Source organism: Myodes glareolus, chromosome 21, assembly GCF_982192425.1.
Source record: "Myodes glareolus chromosome 21, mMyoGla1.1, whole genome shotgun sequence".
In the NCBI taxonomy this organism is placed as follows: Eukaryota; Metazoa; Chordata; class Mammalia; order Rodentia; family Cricetidae; genus Myodes; species Myodes glareolus.
In genome coordinates this window covers 42,548,777-42,559,638 of record NC_142046.1, presented here as the reverse complement: position 1 = coordinate 42,559,638, position 10,862 = coordinate 42,548,777, and the positions used below count along the sequence as shown (strand labels likewise).

The following is a 10,862-nucleotide window of genomic DNA, read 5'->3' as shown; positions in this document are numbered from 1 at the left end:
AATCGTTGAGAAATAAGCCAGGAGAGGGATAAATTAAGTAGTGAGATCTAATGGAAATTCCAGAAGGTAAACTATTTGCCTGAATTATATAATAAGGAGAGTTCCGTGCCTGCATAGCCGGCAGGGGATGGGAGAGGTTCAATGGCGGCTCTGTCTTGCAGCAAGAAAGATTTATGTTGCCCACTCATGTAATTCGGGGAAAAAAATGACTGTTGTTTCAACCAGCTGGGTAGGAAGCTCTGGCCTGCCCAGGTGTGGGGGACTGCTGGGCCCTGTCGTAAGGATCTGAGCAAAGAATAGAAGGGATTCCGTAAGCAGTTTCCTTTCAGTTCCGGACGACTGCCGCGTGCACCCCGGGCTCCAGCAAACAGACAATTAGGAGCAAACTTATTATTATGAATAGTTTCTTGTTTGTCCAATTACAGGGTCCAAAAGATAATGATAGATAATCGGCTGAGCACTAGGTAGTATATTATATCCTAGTACTAAGTATCATTTAAAATGAAGATTTGATTACCCAAGCTAAAAATAAAAAATAAAGAAAAGAAGTTTACACCTCGGTCTGTTGTTTCTAAATGCTCACTCAATTTACATTAGGATAGTATCAGTAAATTAAAGTCCAACTGCTTAATTTGCGGTGTCCTTCCTTCCTAGTGAGACACTGAGATAAAACCATTAAATCAGTAGTTTTACTATACTCTCAAATCATGTTATTAATCACCTCATGTCATTTGCAAGGCTTAACAATATCTATATGTAGCCAGACACTGCTCGTTTGTTTCCTGGCCACCCAGACCCGAATAATCACACAGAAACTATATTAATTGCAACACTGTTTGGCCAAGAGCTTAGGTGTATTCCTAGCTTGCTCTTACATGTTAAATTACGCCATTTCTATTAATCTGTGTATCAGCACGAGGCTGTGGCTTACTGGTAAGCTTCTGGTGTCTTCTCCTTCGGCAGTTACATGGTATCCCCCTGACTCCGCCTATTCTCTCTCCCTCTATCTCTGGTCAGATGTCCATTTTGGCTTTACTCTGTTAAGCCATCGGCCAAAACAACTTTATTCATTAGCCAATAAAAGCAAACATATACAGATGGACATCCCACATTATCTATGTGTTTCCTAAATGTCTACACCTGGCTGGAAGGATGCGATGCATGGGAATGTAGCAGTGAGGGCAGTTATGGGAGCTAGTGTTGGCAGCATGACGCTAATTCAATGAGTCCATCTGCAGTAGATGTCTCCGGGTGAACCACTGTTATGGCCACCCTGACTGGTGCCCTGCGGTTAGTAGGACAGAGTAGCAGGTAGATTAGGTTCTTATGCATTCGGAGGACCCTTTCCCTTAGTGACAAGAAGCTTTTGGCTACGAGGTCTTTGAAGAGAATGTATCTTACACATCTTCTTGTTTAGGCCAAGCCTCAGTGAAGTTGTTAAATAAATATAAAAACACAGTAGAAGCATCTCTCTTTTTTGTTTTCTAAAATTGAGCCAAGTATTCTTCAGGACTTGGAGTTTGATGTGACAGATGCATGAGAAGGTTGAGGATGTCTGAGCACGTAGGGCAAGTATAGGGCGCCTAACCATTGACAGGATACTCTGCCACCCAAGCTGTCCCCGTCTTCTGCCTACCATCCTGGACCCAGATGGCACCAGGAAGGAAAGCAGAGCCATGCCATCTGTCTCAGGACAGACCTGCTGGCGATGTTCCACGCGTCCCTTCCCACTGGGCCAGTAGGGACACCCCTGAGCGGTTATCCACTGGCACACATTAGATCAAACAGCAAGTCTGAAGAGCAGGGGTAACACACTGTAAGCCTGTGCTCTTTCTCACCTCATGGAAATAACATCCTGGCCATAAGCATCCATGTTTCAGGGATCAGTAACCCCGGTTTTCTTTATCCCCTTCACCCTTTGGCTTTGCACTGTAGCGAGAGAGGTTAGGAGGTAGGGTGAACTAGAGGGAGATTAAAGAGAAATTGGGCCTCCTTGCTGTTCGTTAGTTGGTTCGATTGTTTTGTTTTCTGCTGCTCTTGGTGGAAAAGATCAAAACAATTTCAGTTCAGTGGAAATCCCTTGATCTCTCAGGCCTCGGTATTTGTAAAATAAAAAGATTAGGCTTAATGGCCTCCATTTTTAACCGGCGATGACCAATGCTGGAGCTGGCCACACGTTCTGATGATCCACACACAGATAACAAGGTTCACGAGCTACAGCATGGCTGATGTTAGGGCCCACTCTAAGAAGTTACTCCCTGTCCTCTCAATCTCATGCTATAATTGGATATTCCAAACTTGGGATTTTTAATGCAAATAAAATCGTCTGGGATAAAAAGCAATTTCCCGATCATGTGCCATTGCCTTGGAGTTAATAAATTGCTCTCGATTCAAGTATAATGGGGAAGATTTTTTATTTCTCCTTAATTGACGGTCTCTGGGAACAAAGCCCGAGGAGAGCCAGCTGCCTGCACTTTCCTCATTAACTGAAACATCGCTCAGAGAGGGAGGCTTTGGAAAGAAAACTCGTGTCCTCAGATCACTGGGCATCTACCAAATAAGGCTAACTAGTAAATCCCAACCATCAGTAGTTACTATTAGCTAACACATAGGACTTGTCTCTAAGAATCTAAAGGCTTGTACTTCACAACATAAACATAAGAGAAATGAAAGACACCAGGTCTTAAATAGAGTCTTCATGAGATCCCCTACTAGGTCTTCTCTTATAGGAGATCTTGTCACTACACAGTCTAAATGTTTGAACATTTGCATAACACCTAGAATGTCCACTGGATCACTGGGCAATGATGCTACTCACTACATAGTCACACATTCATTCATTCATTCATTCATCAAGTATCTCCTGAGCAACTCCTAGGAACCAGGTCAGAGATTATGACCACTAACAAATTTGTAAATCTATTATTAGTCTAAAAATGTAATGGTGAGAGCACTGTAGAGACCCAGGGGAGAAGACACACACACACACACACACACACACACACACACACAGAGGGAGGTAGAATTTTCTAATGCATCAGGATTTCTTCTGTCAACCAGTGACTTTTATCTGCTCATCACCTTTGTTAGAAGTGGTAAAAGATTAGTTGACAATCATGAACTGGTTTTGATGCCAACAATAGCAAAGCGCAATACCTAGCTTTTTCCTTTGCAGGGGTGAAAAACCGAAGCCTGGAGATGGCACGCAACAATAACCATGATAATGCAGAGAGCAATAAGCGGCCCCCAGGAGACTGCGCTTTACACTTACTTTATCATTTAATCTCCACGTGTCACTCCGGACCCCAAATTAGCAAAGTGAGTTGACAGAAGATAGATCCAGATAACTAGAGTCTATAGCCTTAACCACTGGGAAAAGTCACAGCTGAGCCCTTTACCCAGGCCGCGGTAGTGGCAGGGCAGGGCAACTCCTGAGCAGTAGAGTACCAGTCAAATGTCCCTTCCAACGTCAGCTTTAAATGTCTCTGTTAAGGCACAGAGTCTGAGAGGGGAGCAGAGCCAGACAGAGGGACCAGCAGAGGAACTCTTTAAATGACAGTCCTTCAAGACTGGGCATTGTTTGACCTAGGGCACTTTACTGCTGCTGTTAATTTAGGTGGAGGAGGCAAGGTGAAATGAGTGCCCCCTTTCTTCCCTTGTGGTAGAAAGAGGCTATGTAACCAGTACAATGCCATTGCGCTGTCATCTAAACCCCATCTAAGACACTCATTATCTCTGCTTCCAATAAAGAGATAAAATGGGGACGGGGCGGGGGGTCTACAAAGGCCATAGATTTAGTAAGTGCACACAACTTAAGCACATAGAAAAGCAGGGTATACATTGAACAATGGCGTACCCACTGGTAAGTTTCCCCCGAGCTAACGATGCCACCATATTGGCTCATTTAAAGAAGGAAAGCATCCAGCGCGCAATTGCCCGCTGACTGACATCCTTCTCGGTCCTCTCTCTTCCTTTCTGCAAGGTGAGCAGGATCCTGAACTCAGTGTTCATCACCCTTACATTCGTTTGCATGCTACTAAAATACAGGCACATCTGCGACTGATTCTATCTTAATGGCATGCTAGCGCATTTCATTGTGTGCATGCGATTTCTTCCGCTTTCTTCTGAAGAACTGAGCTCAGTAACCTACAGGATTTAACAGCAAATGATTGATCTTGGGAAAAGAGGAATTCTAATGGCCTGCGTTGGCCGGGTGGGGGGCATATTTGTGTTGCAGTCTCATATTGTGGTAAAATACATGTAAGGTATACGATTTTAGGGTTTTAGTTCATGTTTCAGTGCATAGTTCTGTGGCATTAAGCACACTGGCATTGCTGAGCTTTTTGGTCTGTGCTGAGGCTAATCCAGGCAGATGCTGGTAAGGTCAATTGACTCCATTCACGTTTTTCTGTAACTGAGAGCACTGAGCCACGCGCCACTATCCAGCACCATGGATGCTGTCGCTGTTCCCATCCCTACATCACGGATTCAAGACATCTCTAAGGGAGGACCTTGAGTCCCAAGGAAACAGGGTCTTCAAAGTTACCGAGTTTGTCCACGTTACTACTGTACTGGGGACTCTCTTGCCGGCAATGCGGTATGGAAGCATGGAAGTCAAAACAAAGCAGAACAACTCCTTTCCTAGCTACAAAATTAGTGCAACATTTGCACAAAAGGGAGGGAGGCAGTGAGGTGATGAGAAACAGGAATTGAAAATAAGGATCACGCATAAACCAACCCCTCAGACAGAGCTAACCACTGTTGACATTTTTGAATAAGTCTTCCTTCCCTTTTGTTTGCATGTCTTTGCATATTTTAACATAATTGCTATCATACTGTACATATTAAGTATGTTCACATTTTTATACGAGTTTATATATTTATCGTCTTAGAAAGGCATAAGAATTAAATTCTATGTAGTTATGCATTAATCACTTTTATTGACAAGAATAACATTAGATGGAAATCAAGGTTGTCCTGTAATATTCTGAGCCTATGGGTTTACAGATTTATAGTCTCTCTCTGCTGTAAACTAAAAACAAACTGAGCCTCACCTGCTGTAGTACTACTTCAGTTAGAGGCAGCAGCATGGGGGCAAGTCACAAGTTCAAGACCAGTCTCAGCAACTTTTAAGCACATTCCTCAATATATAAAATAAAAAGAGGGCTTAGAAGCAGCCCAGGGGTAGAACACTCACTAGTGTTAATATAGGTCAGTGCTCAGAATTTCCAAAAAGAAATAAAGTAGATTAATAATTGTTCCCTCTCACCATTAACCCCAGAACTGTATGGGTAAGTCATTTCCCCTCCAGATTTAATTTTTCACATAGTCACATGCTATGTGTTTTGGTTTTGTTTTTACATGGCCATATTTTTAACTTTCATAAACCCAACTGACTATGTGTAGTATTATTTTCACGTCACTCCCCGTGTCCCTTTGCTGAGAACTCCAGTATCTGTGCACACAAAGTAACGATGTGGAACTACCCTCCCGCTGCTTTCTCTGGGTGTTCCCATGGTTGCAATGGCTACCGTGTGTGTATCACTGTTGGGATGGCTAAATCCCAACAGTGCACACAGGGGGCTTGCTTGCCTGTCTTGATGACCTTATGGAGTAATCTATGTGGGTCTAAGGGTAACTAAGCATTTTCTGCTTGGCACTGGCTTTTAAACGCTCACTAGAGCATCAACCCAAGGGGGCAAGTTAAACTGATGGCCCACCGGACACAAAGCTTGGGAGTATTATAGATTTTAATCTCATACACAGTTGTCAGAGAGAACCTATAATGTACTTCAAAGGGCCTACTATTAGTTCTAATAGTTGAATATTTTGTTGCTCTTGCAATATTGAATCTTCAGAAAGTAAACAGAAAATTTGTTGAGGGCAATTTCTGAGAAAACAAGCGACAGAAAGACAGTCATTCTGGCTGCCAGTGTCAAAGGTCTCAGCCCACCATGGTGGGGAAGGCCTGGAAGAGTCCCATGCAGTGGGAGCGTGTGGAAAGAGTGTTCATGTCACATAAGACCAGGAAGCAAGATGAGGCAGAAACCTGAAGCTGGCTACCACCTTCAGAGGCCCCTCCCTAGTGACTCATTTCAGGTAGCCAGCCCCTCCACCCACCCTGACATCTAAAGGTTCCACATCCCCCACCAAATAGCACCAACAACTATGGAAAAACATGAGCCTGTAGGAGACAGGTTAAAACTGTAAGTACTCAGCCGGCTCTATTTTCTCTGGAAGCCTATTAGTAAGCATCAGATAGTCATCTACGCCTTGTAAGTCATAAGCACACAACTTGACCATACTGTGTGAAGATTCATAAGTGTCTGCTATGATAAAAGATTGTGACGAGTTATGGTGGTTTGAATAAGTATGCCCCCCAAAGACACTCAGGTGCTTGAATGCTTGGCCCATAGGGAGTGGCACTATTAGGATGTGTGACATCGTTGGAATAGGTGTGGTCTTGTTGGAGGAAGTGTGTTACTGTGGAGGTGGACTTTGAGGTCTCATATACTCTTAAGTCATGCCAAAGATGACAATTCACTTCCTGTTGCCTGTGGATCAAGATGTAGAACTCTCAACTCCTTCTCCAGCACCATGTCTACCTGCATGCTGAAACTGTAAGCCAACCCCAATTAAATGTTTTCCTTTATAAGAGTTGCCATGGTCATGGTAGAAATCCTAAGACACAGGTCAATAGTTGTTCATAGGTCTTTGTTTGCTCATTCATTCATTTAAGTTTTTATGTGCTTTATACTTACCAAGAGCAGATCTAGGCATGGAAGGAGTAGACAATAAAATGCAGGTTCTGTCCCCATGGGCATAGGCTATTAAAGGGACTCAGATAATAATAATAATAATAATCCATGAATAAATAGCCAAGAATGACTTTTAAATGTGCTTCTGGAGGAATGGAAAGGAATAGTGTTCAGCAATAAAGAATAACTAAAGGGGAAAACTGAGATCTTCATTGGAGAGGATCTTCAGAGAGGGCTCCATCCAAGAGATATTGAGACAGCAACCAGAAGGTTGAGAAAGCATCAAGAGGAGGTCCATGCAAAGGCCCTAGGGCAGTAAACAACCCATACTCAGAATATATGAGGAAACAGAATAAAAATGTTCAAAAGTCAATCGACTTGGAGTGACTTGAAGGAGAAGGAGATGGAGAGGGTGAGAGGCATTGGAAGCAGGTTCATGGAGAGCAGACACTCACGAAATTCTACCTTTGTGGCAAAGCAGAGATGTCACAAGTGTTGGACAGGCTGAATATGCCACATGACTTACAGATCTAAGTCTTAAAATTATAATGTCCTTATTTTCCAAGTCACAAACTATTTTTTGCCCATGGTTCTCAATCATTGGTGCTTATTAGAACTGCCTAGGTAGCTTTTAAAAAGCAGACTGAATGCCCTGGCTGCTTCCTGACCTGATTAAACTGACATCTCTGGATGCAGACACTGGGCTTGGTGTCTGCATCTCCTCTGTCTAACCATCCATTCTGTGCCTTACGAATATGGATTCTGATCCAGGATGCCTCCTATGTCCATGCCTCAGCATCCCTGACAAGCTCCAAAGAGATGCTGATGCGGGAAACCGTCTATATCACTTGAAGCATGGGGGCTCCTGGCTCTGCTCAGTCCCTGCACACACTCTGCTTGGCTATCTTCTCGTTCCCCGAATAACCTTCCTTCCAGTCATCCTTCCGAGCTTTATTGCCTGCCCATTGGTTTGCAGAGCACACGGGCTGTCATGGAAACTCATCTTCCTTTCCATTTTCAAATGGCCTTCCAAAGCTTAGGGACTCAGGACATGCATTCTGTAGCCAAGGTGTGTCCTCTGTCTCTGAGAGCAGGCCACTAATCTCATTCAGAGGAGCTGTGAAGCGTCCTGGGTAACAAATACTCCACACCGCCCCTTTGTTCTCAGAGTCTCCCTTCCCGATGCCTGTTTGTCTCCTAACAGTTTGCACCGTGGTCCATACGTGTTTTTTTTTTTTTTTCCCTTATCACGGCGGCTGCTTCCGAGCGCTCTGTTCAGCGGTGTGCTATGGCTTCAGGCTGACAAGATAATTACATTCTGGGCAGACTGGGAGAAAGACGGGTAGTGCTCAAAAGTTCCGAGGCCGACTACCTCGTCACTGCTGGTACAGACTTCAAGATCAAGCACCTGATCTAATTAGCACACTCCCATCCTGCCTGCCTGCCTGCCTGCCTGTGGAATGCTGACATTGGAAAGCCCGAAGGCAATGCAGATATCATGCAACCCAGAGACAGACAGTCATGCCACCCTTTTGCCAGAAACAATTACATGTTCTGCTTGGAATCTTGGGTGTCCTGGTAACAGAGTGGAGCCAGAGGGTAAACTTTTGCATAATACGGGGAGCCCTGCGTTTACTGATAATGAACCGGAGAACCAGGGAAATGAAAAGCCCACGAGAATGGAAGTCCCCTGGAGAGGCAAGCCTTCCGGTTGCCTTCGGAATCAATTATGTCAGCAGGCCCAGGCCCCAGCGCGGGAAGAGTCATGCTCTTCCATAGAAGCAAGGCTTTACTCACAAAGAGCTGTTGATCTTTGGCCAGTACTGATCTCCTGGGAACTCCCCCACTCCACCCAATCCTTTCATCCCTCCCTACATTTCTTTCCAGATTCAGCCTTGGAGTTTGATGAGGATCATGACCATAGCTCTTTCCTCTTCCACCCTTTCTGCTCATATTGGGTAGGAAAGTGTACTAAGATCCCAGTTGCTAAGCATGCATATCAGGCATTGAGATCTTCACTTTCTAATGAGATGCTCAGGTTCATTTGCTGCTGGCATTTGTACCCATTCCTCCCACGGCAGCCTGATGTAAGAGGGTGAGCATTGGCCTACAGCCACAGTCTGCTTCTACCACTTAGGCCGCGGTGCCTGGGCAAGGTACTGCCTGCCCAGGTTCAGCTAAGGGTGTAAGGCTAAAGGCAATGAAAGAACCATAGCTCTGTGTTCTGAATCATGTCCCCCAGAAAGATATGTTAGATATCGAACTCCATTACCGCAGATGTCACTGTGTTTGGCAGTAGGCTCATTGGGGACACAATTAATTACCATAGGTCACACATAGACTCCCTATCTAATATGAACAGTGTCCTTTTAGGAAGAAGAAACACAGAGTGTGAGATACTTGAGGCAAGAACACTGTGGGAGAATGGAGTTAGAGAATCAGGGGGTGCCATCTGCAAACCAAGGAATGCTGGGAACCAAACACCAGCAAAAGGCAATGGCGGATGAGGGACATAGCTCCGTGGCAGTGCACTTGCTTAGCATGCACAGGGTAGTGAGTCCAGTTTTCAGTAGGGTGTGGCTACACACACACAGGACAAGACAGTAGGAGAGGGGGATGTGTAGTATGAGGGGCTGGCTTGTTGGGGTTTCTGTCCTTCCCAGTACCCCACAACCAGCAATTCCCAAAGAAAATAGCACAGAGTCTACATGAGGTTATAAACTGGCCAATCAGCATTTAATTAAAATATGATTGACAGAATACAGACAATTCTCCCACACCAGGGATGGGATGGTAATGAATCCATTTTTAGTTTTACTCATTGCTCTCTAGTAGTGACGTCCCACAGTAAAAAGAGCCAGTGGGCACCTGACAAAAGTGGTCTGGTGCCAACAGAGGGTGGGTCCAGCTCTGCGTCTTGGTGCAATTTCAAGAAAGTTAGCTGAATCCTCTGAATCTCTGTATTTGACATCTATTCAGGGATAATTATAGTCTACAAATAATAGAGTTTCTATGAACAATAAAAGGGACAATAAGGCCAGAACGTTGTTCTAGTTATTGTCCCAATGATGTGGGAGGTTCTAGACAACTATGCCCTATCAACAGCATGAGATTTTTGATTCTGTGTAGGGGTCCATGCCGCCTCCTCCCCATAACACCAGATGCCCTAGGGTCTCAGAGCTCCAAGGTTGTAGATGTCTGCAAAGTAGGAAATACTTGGTGACATCAGGAGATTTGTAGAGACTCTCCCAACCCCATGGTGAGGCCCCTTGATTGGTAGCTGTAGTCAAGGAGACTTGTCTTGGGAAAGGGAAAGGCATGGGAAGAGACAGAGGAGGTAGCCATGCGTGCTGAAAGTCAGCCTGGTAACGCCTCCCATGGCTCATTTCTCATGTAGTGAGATTCGGGTAGGAGCTGCGTATTCCTTCATACTTGACAGTTCTGAGTCCCTTGCAGAAACAATCACAGTTTAAATGACAACCCAGAGGCATACCCTTGACAGCACCAACAGCAGCGAAGGTGTTTCCGTACATATGCCTCCAAATAATCATGCACTCTATGGCTCTGAACTGTAAATGCCTTGGAGTAGAATGAAAAATCATAGTGATTTTGTGTTCAACCCAGTAGGTCCTGACAACTATACCCTCTCCCCCAGCAGATGAGATCATTGTCAGTTCTTTTAAGTTTTGGTCCTTCTAGTACATGCACGTTAGCATTCTGTTGTCGTCTTAATTTCTGTTCTAGAGATTTAGGTGAGGAACATTTTGCACGTATGTTTGCTACTTGCATGTTCTTTTTTTAAATTAAGATATCTTTTCACGGTGATAGGTAAGAATCTTTTACATGTTCTAGAGCTAAGCCTTTTATCAATTACATCTCTCATGGGTATTTTCCCCCATCTTATGGCTCTCATCTTTTGGGGAACAGATTCTTAATTCTAAAATGCTTTTAATTTTTAGAGAAGTCTGTGTTCACAGCAAAACCTAGCAGCAGGTGTATTAACCTCCCATATAGTCCCATGCTGCACAGACCTAGCCTCTCATATTACTTGCCCACCTCAGGGTGGGACATCTGTTAGAATAAAAATCCCCACTGTATTGATTC

At 44.3% G+C, this 10,862-nt stretch overlaps 1 protein-coding gene across 5 annotated transcripts in view; it reads left to right on the top strand.

Annotated features, from left to right (window-relative positions):
• The window catches only part of Itgb6 (integrin subunit beta 6), a 131,776-nt gene that overhangs the window by 73,395 nt on the left and 47,519 nt on the right, over positions 1–10,862 (top strand). The gene's annotated exons all lie outside the window — the stretch shown is intronic.